This window comes from Epinephelus fuscoguttatus, linkage group LG19 (assembly GCF_011397635.1).
Source record: "Epinephelus fuscoguttatus linkage group LG19, E.fuscoguttatus.final_Chr_v1".
Lineage (NCBI taxonomy): Eukaryota > Metazoa > Chordata > Actinopteri > Perciformes > Serranidae > Epinephelus > Epinephelus fuscoguttatus.
The window spans coordinates 9,940,274-9,960,204 of NC_064770.1; the positions used below are offsets into that span (position 1 = coordinate 9,940,274).

At 42.0% G+C, this 19,931-nt stretch overlaps 1 protein-coding gene and 1 long non-coding RNA gene across 3 annotated transcripts in view; one reads left to right on the forward strand and one right to left on the reverse strand.

The window, feature by feature from the left end:
• The window catches only part of grin2ca (glutamate receptor, ionotropic, N-methyl D-aspartate 2Ca), a 103,918-nt gene extending 95,899 nt beyond the window's left edge, over window positions 1-8,019 (reverse strand). Inside the window, exons 1-2 of one of the 2 annotated variants that reach the window (XM_049561650.1) lie at window positions 7,346-8,019; window positions 6,719-7,027 (exon numbers count right to left, since the gene is read on the reverse strand). The gene's annotated coding sequence lies outside the window, so the exon portion shown is untranslated. Of the gene's footprint in view, window positions 1-6,718; window positions 7,028-7,237 lie in introns of both variants that reach the window. The other variant, XM_049561651.1, reaches the window with a different exon arrangement.
• The window catches only part of LOC125879686 (uncharacterized), a 162,448-nt gene that overhangs the window by 100,261 nt on the left and 42,256 nt on the right, over window positions 1-19,931 (forward strand). The window lies entirely within an intron of this gene.

The following is a 19,931-nucleotide window of genomic DNA, read 5'->3' on the forward strand; positions in this document are numbered from 1 at the left end:
TTCCCCCAACCCTCATTTTCCTCCTTTTTGTCTTTCCTGCGTCCTGTCAGCCTCCTCCCCTTCTCCTCCCTGTCTGCAGAGAGAGTGAAGATGGTGTGAGGTCTGGTCTTTTAACAATTGATTAAGCAGATAGGCTCTAAGTGTTTGTGGAAGAGCTGGACAGCTGACAAAGCAGCCGCTAACCCTGAGATACAAACCCAGAGGTCGTTTCAGTTTGCCTACAGGCTGCAAGCACACGCCAAGATGCTACAGCCTCACATGCAACAACACATCAGGTCTTCATCTTCCTAAAAAGACCTACAAAAGAAAATTCATTTTATAGGATGTTGCTTCTGGAACTTAACCCTTGAGGGGAAGTATGTAAAAAGTCTCTTTTTTTGGTTTGTTGGGATCTCTAGGATGACATGTTTTTGCAGGTGGTGTTCTTATCTTGTTGCCCATCATTACTAATGCATACATTTGGGGCTGCAGCTGTTACTTTCATTTTTAGTGGGACTAATTCATTCTTTAAAATGTCAGGATCACAGGATCTCCATCCAATGTGTTTTCTTCAAATGTCTTCATAACCATGTTATTGTTGAAATAGGTTATCATAATATTTTGTTATTGATTGATTTTCTGTGACTTGATTACAGCCTCCAGCACTGTAACCCAACTTCTCTTCTATATCATTCATTTCCGTAACCGCTTATCTTCTTGAGGGTCACTGGAGGGCTGGAGCCTATCCCAGCTGACATTGGGCAAGAGGCAGGGTACACTCTGGACAGGTCACCAAACTATTGCAGGGCTAACATAGAGACAGACAACCATTCACACTCACATTCCTACGGCCAGTTTAGAGTCACCAATTAACCTGCATGTCTTTGGACTGTGAGAGGAAGCCGGAGTACCTTGAGAAAAACCACACTGACACGGGGAGAACATGCAAACTCCGCACAGAAGGGATCCCTCCTGGGATCAAACCAGGAACCCTCTTGCTGTAAGAGGACAGCGCTAACCACTACACCACTGTGCCACCCTTCTCCTCGATTTATTCCAAACAAACCACAAGTACAAGTTACATCACTTCTTTTGTAAAGTACAAAGCTAGCACACACTGGATGCCTTTTTATTTTTAAAATTTAACAGCATTAATTGATTATCTTTAAAGCATCTTACAGTCTAGTTACTGTATGAGTATAACAAAATGATGGGGAGGTGGCGTGCTCAGCTGTGTCGTTATTGACAACCTCTCTGCTTCACACGAGCTCTGGGTGGGGTTTCTGACGTGAAACAGACTGGGCATAGTTATTTTCTTCACCACAGAGTTGGTTTAATAGTTAAATGCTGCATTGTGTATTGGTCAGCTGGTCTTGAGTGAGCGCTGATGTTCATCTCCGGGGGAAGGTGTAGAAAGTATTCACAGTATACTTCACGTTCGCCTGAAGCTTGCAACCACTGCCATTTGTGAAGATGCATTACAAGTTAACTCTAGCTTGTGCTGTGTTGTAGATTGTTCGGGTGCTGTACTGTCCTCGCGGCTGAGTTGCGCTTCTTTCACTCTGTCAGCATCACTTTTTTTAAATAAACATTTGGGTAACTGATTGTTGACATTTGTGAATTGATGCCGAATCGTCCACGTCCCCATCGCGATGCCTCTAAGAATCGATTATTTCCCCACCCCTGATGAAAATATCGCTGATGATTATTCAGTGTAATTAATGGCAGGGGGTTTAGTAGTTGTAATTTACCAATGTTAATTACTTGTTACACTACAGTAACATCAGATTAATACAATAAGTAACTTTTTAAAACAGTATAAAGAAAGAGAAGATTTAATCACAGTGTTTGTGTGATGCAGTGAATTTTAATCACACAATTTAAGGCGCAGCTAAGTGAGCGCATAACTCTTTAGGTCTGTGTAAATGACTGTGAACCTGATTTGACCCATCTATAGTGCATGATCTAAAGTGCATGGCATAAGTGCATTGAGGGTGTGTCCACCTCCACCTTTGCTAGATAAATGGTTTATAATCAGGGTGCACAGGCACAAGGGTCAAAGGGGTCGTATTTTGTCTCATAATTAATCTGAGTTTTGGGTGTAATCTGAATTCAACCAATCAGATCATCATCTCCCATTCCCTTTAAAAGCCAGGTGTACCTCCACCTGGTGCACTGCTATTTACATGGCGGATTTGGCAAATTGGAGAAGCGAGTGGTTTTCTGCTGAGAGTAATGCAGTAAGAGCAGTAATTTCACTGCAGCAGAGATTCTGGGACATTTAATCAGCAAAACTAAAAACTGTAGTTATCAGCTTGACAGAGGAAACAGAAGTAAACTTTTAGCTCCTGAAATAATCAATTTTTGCAAAGTTTTGCTGCTCCTTGTGTGTAAATGTGCACAGCGACTCTCTTAATGGGGAGTCTGCAGGGGAGCAGCAGTGGACAGCAGCACTGCAGCTCTGCTCAGTTATGTTCACATTTTAGACAATGTCATTCATATTTTCCTCATTAATGATGTAGTATTCAACCCACCTGCAACCCATTTGTTCCTGTGTGTGAAAGAAGCAGAGTGTATGTGCTTTGTGAACCTGCCTATACAGGCACAGTTTACTATCTGAAAATTGTGGCATTTAAATAACAGGGAAAACTACTGACTTTAGACCAGGTTTGTGTTGGTCAATGGCACAATTGCTTTCTGCTGCCTCAAAATAGCAACACACCAACAATGCCCCTGACCACACCTCATTTTAAGACCTACATGCCCATGAGTTCACAGATGGGCCTGAGTACTTACACAGTGTGGGCACTGGCCATGAAAATGACAACTGAGTCAATATGAAACTAGCAATGACATTTGACCTGCGCTGTGCGTCACTTTACACTGGGTGTAAGATAGGACCCTGTGTGTTTGTGTGTAAAGTTCCTACATATAATGAAGATTGGTAATGTCACGTACATGAACCTGTCCTGTGGATGTAACATTGCAACTGATTGCTGCCGCTCAGTGCTGTTTGTAAGGTTTGTTTGGTATTTATTCAAAAGACTATTAATCCCACTTGACAAACTAACAAACAACAACGAACAAACAAGTTTATTACTTTAACTTCTTATTTTGAAGTAGATGTTGATTGTGCAATGTAATGGCTGTAGAATAATGAGATCATCTGTACTTAGATTGGTTCTCTATAAGCCTCACGTATTATGGGATTCAGTCAGCCACTGGATACGACCCCCTGGGGGAAATAAACGGCTTGATTTAGGGCACAAAGGGAGCGCATCAACTATTGCGCAACCAACACAGAAAGATGGTGCTTTTGTTTTCCCCATTAGCTATTGGTAGCTATCCCAGTTACCAAAGAGTAACTTGGAAACACTTGTGGGGGTATTTTTACTTCAGATCGGTCAAAACAATTCAGTCATAGTTGCTGCTTAGTTTTATTGGATTAGTTGTGACTAGTCGACTACTGTGTTAGAAAACCTTGCGACTAGAAAATGTTGGTAGTTGTGAGGCTCTTAAATTGTGCCCTTGTACACCTGCCTTTGTTAGGACCAATCTGAGATTCAACCTTCACAGTGAAGACATTTTTGACTGTGAGGACATTTTGTCCTGCCCTCACTTATTCACTAGAGTGGATCATATCAACAAGAGTCCTCACACATACAGTATATAAGTACAGTGGTGTGTTTGTCTGTGATGGCATTGGGGAGGTGATGGTGGTGGGATAAGTAGAGCATCAGTTTAAAACGAAATAAATCTGTTTCATCACTAATGTATCAGTTGTGTTATCGATCAGGCTCCTCCCTCAGCCTGACGTCCAGTAGCACACTCCTCCATCATGGCTGATGGTGTTTTGTGATACGTGTCTGTGTGTGTGTGTGTGTGTGTGTGAGTGACTGCATCATGTTATGGGATGGGCTGAAAGTCCTTGCACCAGTTCCTCTGTCACATGTTGCCTTGTCTCACACACACACACACACACACACACACACACACACACACACACACACGCGCGTCTATTACACTCACATACATACCAGTACATCCAATTACTGAAACTAGGATATGGTTGGCATAACATAATGAACAGCCATTTTTCACCTGCCTAACTGGTGCCACACGCTTCACACCGTCTCATTCTACACTCCCATTCATTCTCAGGTGAAGCCAGAGGAGGAAAAGCACATTTTACCTGGACAGAGTTTAACCTCCACCTGTGAGATGGAGGTATTTGCCAAAAGTATAACCAAAAAGGGATATTTAATGACGGTAACTGTTGGTGTCTGACTTGCTTTACAACCAGACCACTGATATAAATATCCATAAATTATTACTGAGAAAAAGTCTGCTTCACTTCAAAGAGTCTGTTCACCAAAATTACAAACATTTCTCGTTTACCCTTAGTGAAAAAATGTTTATTTTTCCTCAACGCCTTGAGTACAACAGATGAAATGCAGCCTGTAAAAAGAGATCTCAGGTATCACTTGAGTCATAAGCATCATGAGCCAAATAAGCTGCTGCACTAGAACACTGGTTCCCACTCTGGTGGCGGTGACCCCGTTATAGTGGTCGAAAAAAAATCTCAGGGGTTGTGAGATGATTAATAGGATAGGGAATTTTCCTTGTTTTTCAGATTTGAGTCCAATTTGTGCTTTTTATTATGAATCACCAAATATTTTGACCTCCTCAGGCCTCTAAAGATGATTCAAATAAATCAGTCCAAGGAGAAAACTGTTTATAATGAAGACATATTCAACCTGCGACAAGGAACAGCAAAAGCAAAAGGGGTCACAAAGCAAAAGATTTGGGATCCCCTTTTCTAGAGCAGTGGTTTCCAAATGCTTGTAACAGTTTGCATCAGTTGTAAGAAAATTTGTACTTCTCCAAAAGAGATGAAGGCCAGAGGAGATAAAACAATCCAGTATTTCACAATAAAAAAGCAAATATATGTAGCAGTACAATCTTTTATTTTCTTTTGACCTGTCTTGTCCATCATCTAGTGTAGTGACCCCCATATTTACCTTGTGACCTCTTGGGAGCCTTCTAAGTTCGGAACAAGTGTTCTAATGGCAAGGGAAACTTTTTTTTTTTTTTTTTAATAATAATTTGGGTGAACTGGCCCTTTAATGAGGCAGGAGCATCTAAATCTTAGCAATGATTTTATCTTTTTCTCAGTCAGACATCAGCAGTCAGTGTCATTAAAGATGTCTCTTTGAGGATTACTTTATGTCTCTCCCACAATTGTAGGCTGCGTATATTGAATATGCTTTCCTCCACTGGCTGCATGACTAGACACTACTACAGAGGAAAGTGAAAATAAGATGTTTATCCTGCAATCAGGGTAAGCTGAGCCTTTAAGTTAAACACTGGATGCTGGCCAAAGAGGTGGCAAAGAGACGGGCTCAGTTCTTGAAAAGCCAAACTCGTATCTTATCTACAGGACGTCCCAGTGGGTTCCTTATCTTACTGCATCACCGTCGCCTCTGATTTGAACCAATCAAATAAACAAACCTATACCTTCCTCTGACCTCTCCTTTCACACTCACATGTCTATGCAATCAGTTTCAGCTGGGCAGGCTTTTGTGGTCCATGACAGAATAATTTAACCAGTACTCTAAGATAAAGGGACAGTTTGTTAGTTATGGACGATCTGATTGGTTGTTGGGGATGAATTCCTCCCGATGTGTTTAGCTCCTGGTGCAGATGGCACCTTGACACTTTGTAATGAGGACACACGTTGCTGATAAGCAGCTGCTCCTACAGGTTATTACACTTTGTAGCTGATGATTTAGCTACAATCTTGTGCCGGTGTTTATATGAGATGTGGCTTTGTCCTTGTTCTGCTCCGCTGCTCTTGTTTTCTCTTGTCTTTTTTATTTATTGCCTTGCCTTGATTGTTTCTCTGGGTTAACTTAAAAGGTCTTACACCTTTACAAAGCCATCAGTTGAGGCTGTTTGCTTGTTCATCTCTCATTTGGTATATCTGCTCTAGATGCCAGTCACTTGCAGCATTCCCTTTATGGATATAATAGAACTGAGCTGTCAGTTTTCCAATTCAGGTCTCATTCTCATGCTTCACATAAAAAAAAGAAAAAAAAGAACCTGTTCTGTATTCATGGAGCCAAAGTGCCAGAACGGATCCTTCAATAATTACAGGAACCTCTCATTCTCTCGCATCCTAAAAAGTCACTCTTCACTGGCAGTTCAATTTCCCATGCCGCAGCAGCAGGAGCAGCAGCAGCAGCAGCATCCCGGGTCCAGCGGGCAGGTATCAAAGCCCCTCTCAGCTGCTCTAACTGTTTACAATGACGCATCGATCCGCTCTGCTTAATCCCCCCGGCAGCTCGCTGAGTTAAAGCAACAGTTACAGCCACCACACACACCTACAACAGGCACAAAAGCCAAACACAGCGTGCTGCCTGATCCCCTGACAACGATCCTGTCGAGTCCTGCTTTTGATCTGATCCTCTGCACTCTGACAATTCCACTATTGACAGTCAGAAGAGAAGAGGAGGAGGAGGAAGAAGGGGGGATGCTACTTAAAAACTACAACACACTTCCAAACACAACAAAAAGAAGCAGAAAGCATCTCCAAACTTGGCCACACTCAGTTTTCAAAGTGAAAAAGAACATTTGAGGGCAAATTCTACCTTTTAAGTGTACAGATAAATGTTGTGATCAGTGAAGTGATGACACATCTAAGTGCAGCTCTAAGTGTGAGATGAAGGTGATCCGTTACCTGTGTTGGCAATCCACATCCAGCCCTGGCTCGTCACCACTCATCCCGTGTCTGCAGCTTCAGCTGTCCTGTTTCCGTTTTCCCTTTTTTTTTTTTTTTTTTTTTACCCCCTCCTCTCCTGTCTCTCCTTTCTTTCTCTCCCCTTTGGCCCTCTTCTTCTCTTCCTCTCCCTCCTTCGTCCTCTCCCTCCTCCCTTCCTCCTCCTCTCCCTGCACTTGTTTGAGTCTATTTCAGTGGCAGCAACAGAGGAGCCCGCTGCGACGGTGGCATGGTTTCCAGCACTTTGGCAGAAGGTCACATTATCACTCGCTGGTAAAAAGGGGGGAGGGAAGAAGAAGAAGAAGAGGAGGAGCAGGAGGAGGATGGACGGAGTGATGGAGGGAGATCGGAGTAAGCAGGTGCCGGAGGAGGAGGAGGAAAAAGAAAAAGAAAACAAATTAACAAATCGTTGTTGTCCACAGTTGCACTTGAGCTGTTGGCTAAAACCTTCCAGGTCAGAATTAAAGTTGAAACAGCTACCTCAGATTTTCAGGTAAGATGTCCCTGAGTGCTTTGAGGAGGAATCTGTCAGCATGCATATTTGTGTGTAAAGCTGTCGCCTTTTTAAAGTCTTCTGCAGCTGCTCACCTCTGGGGAAAAGATAATTCCTCTCTTGGCTGGAGAATGAGACTTCAGAAAAGCTCTGAAAGCTGCCAGAAACTTACACCATGTTATATATCGGCGCAAAACAAATCCTCAACATGTAACTCTTCAGTCTTCTCCTTGTCCGTCTCTGCCCAGTTCATACAGACACAGAAGTACTCCATATTTGGCTGAGACACCTGTCCACATTGTGAGTCCCATCTATCACAGATTGCGCAGGGTGACCCTTGTCTTAATTTCCCACTCTCCCGTCTTTGCCCTCCTCTGGTGCGAGCGGCGCTCTTGTGGCTTCTCCATCAAAATAAGAATCGAAGAAATGATCCAGCTGCCTGGGATGAAGCTGTCGGCTGCCGGCGACAGATGGCCGGGGCAGGGGGACAGATGCGGGTCAGCCTCTGGAGTTTGGAAATATCTTCTCAAATGCCTTTTTTGCTGGATCCACCCCCTGCCTCCCCTTGAAACACACCTTGTTTGTTTGGTCTTCAGTTAACCGCACTTGTTGTCCTGTTTGTCTTTTTCTACCTGTGCCCCCTCCTTCCTCCATCAGCAGAGCCGTCACTCTGGCTTCACTGGCCGGCTGTAATCCTGACTCCTACACTCCGTGTCACAGGAAGGGCTTGTGAGCTCTAATCATTATGTAGTAAGGATTTATCCTCTCATTCTCCCTCCCTCCTCTCTGTTTCCCTCCCTCCACCCCTCCCGTTTATTTCCCTCCCTCTGCTGTTGGAGTGCCGGCCACCTTACAACTCTCAACATACTACAGCCTCTTTTTCAACCATCGCAGTATAATGCATTATCTCTCCTCACTCTTCCCCAGGACCCATTCATTTGTCAACTCCTTCTTTTTTATTTTTTGGCATCTCTGGTTCCGCTCCGTGCCTTGTCTGTCTTGCCGCAGCTCACATCAACAGGTTTGTCCTTGAAACGTTCTCTGGGACAAACAGAGTCAGTGCTCGCCTTTTCCTTCTTATCTTTGTGCCTTATCTCTTGAAGTATGAGCTGTTTGTGTCTGTATACATACAGCATGCATGACTATCTGTGTATGCATATAGAGTATTTATATACTGTCCTGTATGTGTACATTGCCATATGCAAGCATACATTAGAGCCTGACTGACTGGCTGAGTGGAGCCTATCAGAGCTGTATCAGTGTCGGTGTACATTTCAGCTGATATGTAACAAGATATTTTACTACAGAATTGACAAAGATTTGTTTGAGGTGGTTTATCCTGGTTTGTCCAACAGAGAGCACGGATAAGTTTGTCCCAGTCAGTGCATAGACTACATGGCCAAAAGTATGTGGACAGCCTTACATGTAATTTAAAAACCATTAGCATTCATGTACCTGCACTCTTATGGTTTCAGGCTTTCCACCAGACTTTGGAACCTGGCACCCTATGCAAGGATGATATTTTTTTGTAGGTCAACACAGAAGCCAACATTGGCTCTTCTTGACAACAAGTTGTTTTGATTTTTCCTTTGGATTTTGGATTATTGCAGAAAATAAGCTCTGTGGGAAACAAAATGTTTATGATACTTACAAAGTGTTGTTCAGCAAGATAATATTGAGAAATGAACAGCACTTTAGAATTTTGGAAGTGTTATTGCAATGGCCAGAAGTAAAAAGCTAACATTAGGTCATAAACACACTACACACACACTCACGTGACTTTGGCGTTGTCACCAATGATAAAGCCACGTTCAGTGTAATGGTGCTCTCATTTAGCCACTTGTTAGCAACGGTCTTTTAAAGTCATAGAAAGGCTTCAAAATTAAAAAGTGTGTGATTTACTGGTGCATTTTATGTCATAGAACCACAGACCTTATTTCAAGCAGCTAAACAAACAAACAAAAAAAAAATTCAGCAAACCCATTGACGTCAAGACGAGGGAACCGGGAGTGCTACAATGCTAACTCATTACCGGGTTTTAGGACAAATTCCAGCACCACTCAGATGAAAGAGTGAAACTGAAGTTGTGAATGAATTGAGAGCATCCATGCTCTTTTCTCTCCATCAGATAAATGGCAGTTATCATTGTGATAATACCATTATTGCAATAGTCGCATTTGTTTACATACTACTGATGATGCATCAGGGCCTTGAAGGGTTGTCCCATTTAATAGGGAAAGATTTTAACCACTAACCCTTGTAACTCTGTTCCAGGGGACAGGGGTAGGGGTTAAAATAAAAATACCAAAACTGATTTTGAGCGATGCAGTCTTGCAAGCAGTCAGTGTTCCAGTTCATCCCAAATCAAGTTCTTCCACACCAAATTGGGAAGACCATTTCTTAATGGAACTGACTTTGTGCAGGGGGACATATTCGTGTTGAAACATTGTGAAACAGTGTCAAGCTGTTTGACAGTTTCTCTGTATGAAGCTGAAAGGACACTATAGAGTCCACCAGGGATGATGTTTTTCTAGTCTGACACAGAAGTTAGCATCGCACTGGATTTTAGGACTCATTCCTGGCAAACTCTGTTGTCTACAATAGTAATGTATGATTAAACATAAATATTTGCTTTATAGGAACCAAGAGGCCCACACCAGGTAGAACTGCCCAAGACAAAGAATACACAGATGTGTAGAAAGGGCTTTCCACATTCTTTTGGCCACATAATGTACTATATATCTCATGACAGTGGATCTTTGTAAAAGAGTAACAATAACTTGCAGAGCAGAAATGACTAAGATATGTTTTAGATACAGTGTCGCTGTAACATAGTTTGTCCACTAGAGAGTGCTTGCACTTTTTTCTTCCAAATATCAGTATCAGCTTAACATCCCAGTATGAGTTTGGCTTGAATGTGCAGTAGTAATATGATTTATTATTCTGTATGTGTGTGGGTGCATGTGCCTTCATTTACAATCAGAGCCTATTACACTAAAATTAGGCCTTTTATCATTAAAATGACCGATTCTGTGTTTCTCGTCTTGTTCTCAGAGCATAATGACTCATTTGGTTTTACTATGAGTTGATGAGCAGCTTGGCTTCATAACTGCTGGACCTGAGCCAAATACCTGAAACTGGTGAATTACCAGCTGCATTTTTTTTTGTTAATGAGAAGATCTTTTAGTTTGAGGAAACTGATTTAAAAAAATAAGTAAACTATCGGTGGTGATATTGACACACTGATTATACCTCAGCCTTTTATAGGCATATCAGTGAAACCCATTTCTGAGTTATTTGCAGCAGTTTAATTGACTAATTTGTGCTTGATAAGACCAAATGAAGCCCAGTCTAGCGTTTGTTTAGTAATATTATTAAGAGTAATGAAACCACATTATGTTTGATGAATCAAAGCAAGCCCTTAGATTTTTCAAGATTTGTTGCTTTCAATAAATTTTTCCTATTCAGCTAGACTGCAATAAATTGGAGATGTCACTTTTTGTTTCAAATTGCAACTATCACAGAACAGCTAAAAAAATAATAAGTATTTGATCTCTGGGCTAATGATTTCTCTGTGTTCAATATTCATTTCAAGCCCATTGCATGTCTTGTTGTCCAGTCAGTAACATAGCCTGTATAAAAATGATGAACGTAGCAGCCTTTACATCGTGCATGGGTGGCAGTAGCTCCCCCATAGAGACTTGGGTTGGGAACCAGAGTGTTGCCAGTTTAAGTCCCCGTCCAGACCAAATATGGAATGTGGAGAGGTGCTAGTTCACCTCGCACTGCCAAGGTACCCTTGAGCAAGGCACCAAACTCCCAACTGTTCAGGGTGCAGCCCCTCGCTCTGACATCCCTCCATTTAATGCATTTATAGGTCCTCTTTGTGCGTGTGTGTGTTTGGGCCTGTGTGTGTATGACAACAGAGCAAAAACATTGAATTCCCCCTTGTGGATTAATAAAGTATATCTTCGTGTGATACATTGGTTTGTGGACTCATGTTTTTAGGCTTCAAGTTTGGCATTTTGACTGTTGCCATCTTTGATTTTTTTAATATCGTTGTCATGAATTAGCTATCGAGACCAAATCCATTTTTGTACCAGGCTACAGGATCAGGCTACATTTGTTGCATTCAAATTAATTCAGATGTATCACTTGTTGGTTGTTAGTTGACAAACTTTATTTTTTGAAAAATGAGGTACGACACCCAACCTGTATGTACAGTATTTTAAGGAGTGGAGGCTTTCCCTAAAAAAGGCGGAGCAATCCTCCAGTTGCATGTTCTGTATTAAACTCCTTGTGTTCTGGTATCAACTATGTGTCCTGCATCCTATTAACCTTTAGTTTAAAAATTTTCCATGAAGCTCAAGATATGCATAATATGATATGCATGATATGTATCTTCATGACAAAAAGTTTCAGTGACAGTGTAGCTTACTGAAGATATCCAAGAAACATGACGTGCTGTGAATGGTGCAATGATCAATGTTGATTATTTGCTTCACCCACTAAAATACAACCTCAGCTTTGACCTTGGTTGACCTTGGTCATCATCCAACAGATTTCCTCTTCACTGCTTATTTCACCTGCCCTCCTCTCAGCACTGAACCCCAGTGTTGTTGTCTTCAGTCTGCAGGATGTGTATAGAACATTTTTGAAAGGTCATGCTGCTATTCAGAACATGAAACAGCACTGAGACAGACTTTACTCTAACAGACCAGTGCAGGGTGTCTGCAGGTGACTCATGTCTCTCCCTTCTTCTCTCAAACCCACCACAAACTCGTGCCTGAAGCTATTTTAGCTCCACTTCCCTGTTAGGGTCAGGGCATGAGCCCCCCCTAGAGTTCAAAGAAGAGAAATGCACCTGCTGATTTGCACGAGACATTATTGCTCAAAAACACTCTTATCAATGCTTCCTAATGCACTTTCCCTCAGTCCTTAACATTTCAGTATTTCAGCCTCTACTCTGCTTTTATACTTCACTCGAGACTTTCAATAAGCACACAATCATTTTGTGCACATCCATTTATGCACTTCCAGGTCACATTTGCATATATTACTTTGCCAAGCTGTAAACAATCTCCCTCACAAAGACAATTGCAAATTGTAGCAGGACACAAAAAGCTATTAATCTTAATTTTTTCCTCTGTGGAATTGAATCCCTCGAAAAAAAGGAATCCTTTCTCCCAGGCAGGAGGACATCAGTGAGATTTTATGAGGCTGTCAGAGCTGCACTGAGAGATGTGTCAGCAAGGCGATATTTGTTTCTCTGCGGCCAATGGTGGAGGCCGGGCAGCATGACCTCAATCGATCGCTGTACCATAATAAATGTCCATGAATCCCCTGCTTGTGATCAACAGCTTATAGAGTTGGCTTTCCTCGATCGATAGGTGATCGATAACGCAAACAGATGGGACTGTAAAGCAAGAGATAATTACGCGTCGGTTGGTGTTGGGAAGCTTTTCAGGTATGAGCTTGTTGTAGGAGATAACAGGAACAACTTCTGTCTGCAGCCCCGCCTGATGTTAGCCAAGGACGAGCACATGATACAGCAACATATTGACTGATGGTTAATGTGGCAGCTTATCAATCCTTCCATAAGCTGCAGCTGTGGTTATGTTTATGAATAACTCACTCCAAAGAGACACTCAGACCTTTACAAATTATTTTAGGCTGGTAAAAATGACCAGAGTGTAAAACTTTGTCACTCATAAAACAAAATGATTGTTGAATAAATGCAGACCTTTAATCTACCTAGCCACTACAAGCAGGCAAGCTTCCCTTTATATACAGTTAGACTTCCTTAAATCCACAGTGTAAAGTCACCATGTGTGGAGATCATAGCAATTTTTATATTTTACTGATACTGTGTGGCGGCATGGTGGTGTGGTGGTTAGCACTCTCGCCTCACAGCAAGAGGGTTGCCGGTTCGATCCCGGGCGTGGGAGCCCTTCTGTGCGGAGTTTGCGTGTTCTCCCCGTGTCAGTGTGGGTTCTCTCCGGGCACTCCGGCTTCCTCCCACAGTCCAAAGACATGCAGATTGGGGACTAGGTTAATTGGTGACTCTAAATTGTCCGTAGGTGTGAATGTGAGCGTGAATGGTTGTTTGTCTCTATGTGTCAGCCCTGTGATAGTCTGGCGACCTGTCCAGGGTGTACCCTGCCTCTCGCCCGATGTCAGCTGGGATAGCCTCCAGCCCCCCCGCGACCCTCAAGAGGATGAAGCGGTTAGAAGATGAATGATTGAATGATGCTGTGTGTTTCTGTTCACAGAAGAGGATCAGTTCTTGAGGGGAGACGTACATTTTTGTTGTCCACTATTTTTTCATGAAGACCACCAGGGGTAAAGTAGTTATTTTAGGAGCTGAATGAGGCACTATTTAGGGCTTCACTCATAGTTATTTTACCCAATAATGTAACGTTATGCATCTTAACCTTAAACTCCCACTCCAGACAGGTTTAAAGTATGTAAAAATACTTATTTATTAATATTTTGTTTCACATGTTTGGTTTTTTTTTTTCACATAAAAAGAAAAAACTCTAAGAAGCTGAAAGCAGATCTACTATTTCTCCCTTAATGAGAAATTCCCAATCTGGTCTTCACCCCACCCATCACCGCTGCTGTGCTACGTTTTGCTTTGTGCTCTCACCAGCATTGACATGGTGCTACTAGGGCTAGGCTGGTGTCCGGTAGACTACTAAAAGAGCAGTGCACATCAAGATGTCTAGTGTTAGCATTAGAGGAAATTTCGGAGAGGTTCAGCCAGATATGTTTAAGTCTCAGCCAGACCCAGACTCAGATGACGGAGTCTGTTGTGTACCAAAACTGGGAACTAGCAGATAAATCAGTTATAGTTAGCGTCTTTTATTTGTTTATGTTGTTTGTCAGGCTAACTGGCAGTGGCTGACACAGCGTTAGTATTAGACATATAATATCTGCTACAGTGGGTTTTCTCGTAGATAGTGGAAGGAAGTCACAGGGTCTGGTTACATCCAAAAACTACACACTTTGCTTGCTGTCAGAATTTTTACAATGCTAACTCTGCTCTCTGTATTGCCATGTTCACTCTGCACTGTAGGTTTCAGGCTTCTTTGCAGGTGTTGTGTCAAAGTCTGTTCCCTAGTCGATATGTGTTTCCTGTATTAGACATTCAGATTTTAGGGAAGTGCGCAGTCATCTCTAACTAAGAGGAATGTGAAACACTTCTCTAGTGACAAATTTTGCGGAGATACGAGCGTATAGTCAAGGTCAAACATTTTAACGGACACAAACAAAATTTTGAGAGGAGGGGATCTTGAAAGGTCCAGTGTGTACGATTTTGAGAGATTTACTGGAATCTAGTTAGGTGAGGATTGTAGATGCAAATAGCTAGAACTTCCCCTAATTAGAAATCCTTCAGTGATCATTGTTCGGGAGGTTTTTAGTGACAGCTGAATAATCTGCAGAGTTCTCCTCCTCTCCAAAACAAACAGGTCAGGTAAGAAAAAACAGTTAAAACACCAAATAAAGCAATTTCCCATTCAAAATCAGTGTTTTTCCTACCCTTTTCGGACCCACTTGCCTGGCACCTCCTAATGTGTGCTCACCTATTTCCTCCGATTACTTAATGCGTGCTCACCTTATTGTTGATCCAGATGTTCAGGAGGTTTTTACCATGAGCCAAATTTAAACCAGTAAAAACACTGAATAAAGCAGTTGTATGTTAAAAAAAAAAAAAAAAAATAAAATCTGTGTTTTCCAATGTTGCTCATTGTGGAGGGGCTGCTAACCAAGGTGGCTGACACGGAAGCCCAAAAACCCTAGAGCCACTGTTTAGGTTGTCCAGTCTGGGCTACTGTAGAATCATGGAGTCTCAACATAGCGATCTCTGTAGACAAGGATCTGCTCCCTATGTAGATATAAATGTCTCACTTTATGGTAATTTCAGGTGTTTATTTGCTAGCAATAAACATAATTATCATATTAAATTCCATTGTTACCAGTATATTCCCCTAAATCCTGCACAATGTACCTTTACTGTATGTTTGTTTATAGACTTGCTTTTACCTGTTCCCTACATCAGGGATCCTGTGTGCTTCAAAGAACAGAAATTAAAGCTATTGGAGGCATATGCAAGCTGTAGTTAAAGGGGAACACCACTAAATTAAAAATACCAATGTATCATTTCCATGGCCTGGGGAAGTTCAATCAATATTTGTGAACATGAGCTACTCTCACTCAAAGCCAGAAACCAGAGAAGTAAGTCTTAAATGTGATGTCATCAAGTGTACAGTCTGGAGCTGCTCCATAGACAGTGAATGGGAGCCTGATTTTGTGGACCTACAGAATGTTTGTTTTCTTATTCATACCCAAATGAGCTTTATTTTATTGTAGTGTTCTCAGGTCTGAATCAGAAAATGTACCCATGTACTCAGAACATTGCCCTAGGTGCTCTCAGTGTCATCTTTCCTAATTTATTGTCAATGGAGCAGCCCCAGACTATATACTCAACAATACTTGATGATGTCACAAATGACAGATTAGGCACTCTTGCTTTTGGATTTGGGAGAGAGCTGTTAATGTTTGCTCATATTTTGGACTGTTTTAGAACAAAGGCATAACGTTTGAATATTGAAAATAAGCTTAGATCCTGTTTAAGCACAGGAAGAGCAGATACAGCACTGTAAAAGGATGGAAACAAGCTCAGTATTAGACTGACCATACCACAGTGATAATGGTTGATGTTTTGAGGAGAAGTTAGAAGTAATAGTAGCCTTGTTGTAGTCACAGTAGTATTAAGGTGTTTAGGGTATATATTAATAATCTCCTTTAATACAATTTTTTTTTGTAATTTTTGTATTAAAGGAGCTTTTTACCTTTCAGTCATTTTTCTGATGAATATTCTAATGAATTTGCGGTGCCTCAGTATCCTAACATGTAAATGTGCATATTAAATGGATTCAGTGTGGACAGAAGGCTCGATGTTACGCAATGTGATGTAATAGACAGATACTTGCGTACTGTAAGAACATGGTGTCTTTATGTACCACTTGGAAGCGGCTGTTGAGTCAAGTGCAACACCTAGTGGTAAAATTCAGTGTGGTATGGTCTGGTGTTTGGCTTCATATCAAGCCGGTTTGAAAATGTTAACACTGGCCAAACCCTGGTTATAATGTTTAAGTCGGGTTACGGACAAATTAATTACTGGTAACTGAATGTTACTTTTGAGAAGCTCTGATTGACTTGATATGATCCCGATTCAAACTCCTCTCTGACTTAAGTACCTCTGAGGAGTCTGACACAGACTGACACATTGTGCATGCTGTTGCTGTAGGCTGGCATTCGTAGTAAACTGCAAGGCTTGGCCGAGCAGGTGGGCTGAGAGAGGAGGAAGTAACACATGTCAGGGGCGGCGGCAGAGGCAAAGGCAGGCATATGCTCTCTCTTTGTGGCCTGGCCTTCCTGCTTCACGGGACAACATGGCAGAGAAGATATCTGACCCAAAATAATATCCTCACAGACGGCAAACCAAACGTCATCACGGCCGTCGCCGTGGCTCAAACTCCTGCCATTTATAAACACACGCTCCTCTTTTCTATCTGGGTTAGCTTGGAGCTATTTTCAGAAGTGTTCTTGTGTCTGAGGCGGGGAAATGGTGAGGTAAAAGGCAACACTTGGCTGTTGTAGGTCCCAAGAGCGGGGCCGAATTTATCCCCGTCGTCTCCAAGTATTGACCAGTGGCATCTCGGCTTACACCCTGAAACCTCTGTTTCTCTGTTGCAGTTCTCAGTGCCCTGTGTCTCCTTTACTCCAATGCTGCTGCTCCTGACACTGGAGTTTAAATCCCAATAAAAAAATATTATTTCTTAAACATTTGTGTTGATGAATTGTGATCAAATGTATTGATTGATTTGCCCTGTTTTCAGGAATCACCAGTGTGTGCTTGACCTACAGTCTATGGCAGTGATGTGTAATAATAGCAGCTATTAAGTAGGTATTGATTTGGCTATTTTAAGGCCACAAGAAATCTTTAAAACAGTGCTAAATTTCAAGTGGTTTTTTTTTTTTTTTTATAGCTGTTTGATATGGCCCGTGTTTTAACAGTATTTTAGTATGAAGCAAGTCCAATATACGCGCTGAAATATAGTCATTTAAATGCTGCAGAAGCAATAGATACATACATCACCTAGATGGTTTTGTTCTGCAACTCACCAAAAGTGACTATCTGCAGCAAGGGTTTCACACTTAACCTATTTTATTTTTAAGTGCTCTCTTGTGGTCATTAGAAAAATTTCTGTCCTCTCTAAGTAGCTCAAGTGGAAATAGTGTTGTTTTAATAGCCTTGCAGACCCTTGCAGATGGAGGTCGGAGTGGATGGTTTGGTTTGTGAGGTTAAAATCGAATAAAGCTGTCTGACTCCTGTTTCCTTCTGACTGTCAACATTGTTTTCTTTTTAACCATGAAAAACGTAACCAAACTATCATATGATCTGTTTTGTAATACTTTTGGAATGCATTTACTGACATGGCACTTTTCTCCTAACATGACCAAGTAATTTGAGTTGCCTAAACTGAAGCAAAAGTGAACCACAGAGGTGGAAAACACTCATTACAAGAGTCTGTTTTTGTAATGCTCTTCTGGTTTGTTGGACTAAAGCCATGCTAAGTGTGTTGTGACTAGATATTTTCCAGGATCCGTAGTGGATGATGTATTCAGATTATTTTCTTAAGCAGCACTTACAATACCACGACATAACCATACACCATTCCAAACAATAGTCTGCGTGTAAAGTTTTGTAATGTAGAACTAAACATGCATTTGTATGACATCACCAGACCAAATTGCAAATACGAGTTAGTCTGGTAATTCTCCTTTTATTATCGTTTTCCAAAGGAGCGTTATCAATGGCCGCTGACCAAAATGCCTCTGAATGCAATTGGTTAGACCTAAAACCGCTGAAACATGTGACGTACCGCTGAGCAGCAGACTAATGTAAACAGACTGTAGCGTGCCAAGATTAGCGGTGATGGTGTAGCATCAATATGTCTGTGAACCAGTGTTGCCATCAGATTTTAAGAATAGTACTTCAACAGGAAGTGTCACATCACCTGCAGCCATCTTGGTTGTAGAAGAAAATGCCTCAGTGGCGCTCCTCTGTTCTAAACTAAGCTTATACCTGCCATAGTGTCTGAGGCACAAGGTTGTGCAAGCCAGAAATGACATTGTCACCTGTTTTGCTTTGAGCGTGAAGGCTCCACAAGTTGTCAGACAATGTCTTAACCACGCCCCATGTTAGATAAACTGTTGTGATTGGTCCAACCTAGGCCAGGTCAGCTAGAAATTCATTTGAATGGGAGGGGGACCAAATCGACTGCCAGAGCAGATAAAACATGAGCTTGCAGAGATGTCTGATTCGCAGGCTACAAAACTACCAGAAGTAACAGCAGAAGTTTCCCTGCTTTTGGATCAGTTGAAGGATTTCATGCACTATTTAAACAAACTTCTTGAAATGGTCAAATGTCTTCGACAGCCGCATTTATTTACATGAGGCATAAAAACTGAGTCTGCAAAGTAAATATAGTGAAATTAAGAAATTCCCCTCCGTGACCCCGTGACCTGTGATCTGATCTGGAGGAAAGACTTCAACCTAAACTTTATTGTCCCCAAGGGGAGATTTGTAGTAGTAGTAGTATGTAGACATATGTAAAAAAGAAAGAAGAAAAAAACAAACACACACACACACACACACACACACACACACACACACACACACACACAAAACAACATAACATGACTTGGAGTACATCCAGCCATCACCACCCAACCCAATCATCTGTCTGTCATTGGAATATTTGACAGATGCTATCACATAAACCTCTGAGAAAATGTAAATGATGTGTGCACCCTCATAGCCAAATGTTGTCTTCCTCTCCTCCATGATGTTAGTCACCCCGTCTCCAGGTCATATAGTGCTCTTGAGGCTGTGCACTGTGGTGTCACACAGCTCTTCACACCTCTTTTTACCAGCCAGCAGAGCCTGAAGCAGCAGCCTCAGCTGGCGAGACCGCTCGGTGTCCTGAGGCTGTCTGGTGTCTCCGTCCAGCAGCCAGAGGCGTTTCGGTCGGGGCCTGAGAGCCTGGACACAACCTGTCATGCCATTAAGCATCTGTGCACTCTGGGAACTCATGCCAAGCCTAGACCTGTTGCCTGATGGATGATGCAGTCACTGTAAACAACTCAACATCAGTGCTCAGGCCTCTGGTCTGTTTTCTCTGTTTCCTGCCATATGTTGCCCAGAAAAGAAAAAAACAAAAATGATCCAAATTTACAGAAAATGAGGCTCTGCTTCATTTTTATTGAGCTGGTTTGTTGTACAAGCAATATTGTTTTCTCTCATATAACATCTACCACCTGCAGCTGAGCTTAACTTGGCTCCGTAGTCACAAACGAGTGTACACAGAGCTGGTGGATCAGTGTCTTACAATCTGCTGCTGATAAACTTTGTCAAACACACATCCTGATGGCAGACACATGCCTGTGTAATGCTGTAACACACAGAAGTGCACACCAGAGGGGAGAGATGTTTGCAATCCAAAGCCATTAGCTCAGCTGTCATAGAGTGATAGGAAGCCTCTGTGTTCCTGGGCGGACAGTTACTGCAGCTGATGTATGTGATAGAAAAGTTAAAGATGCAGGAGAGAT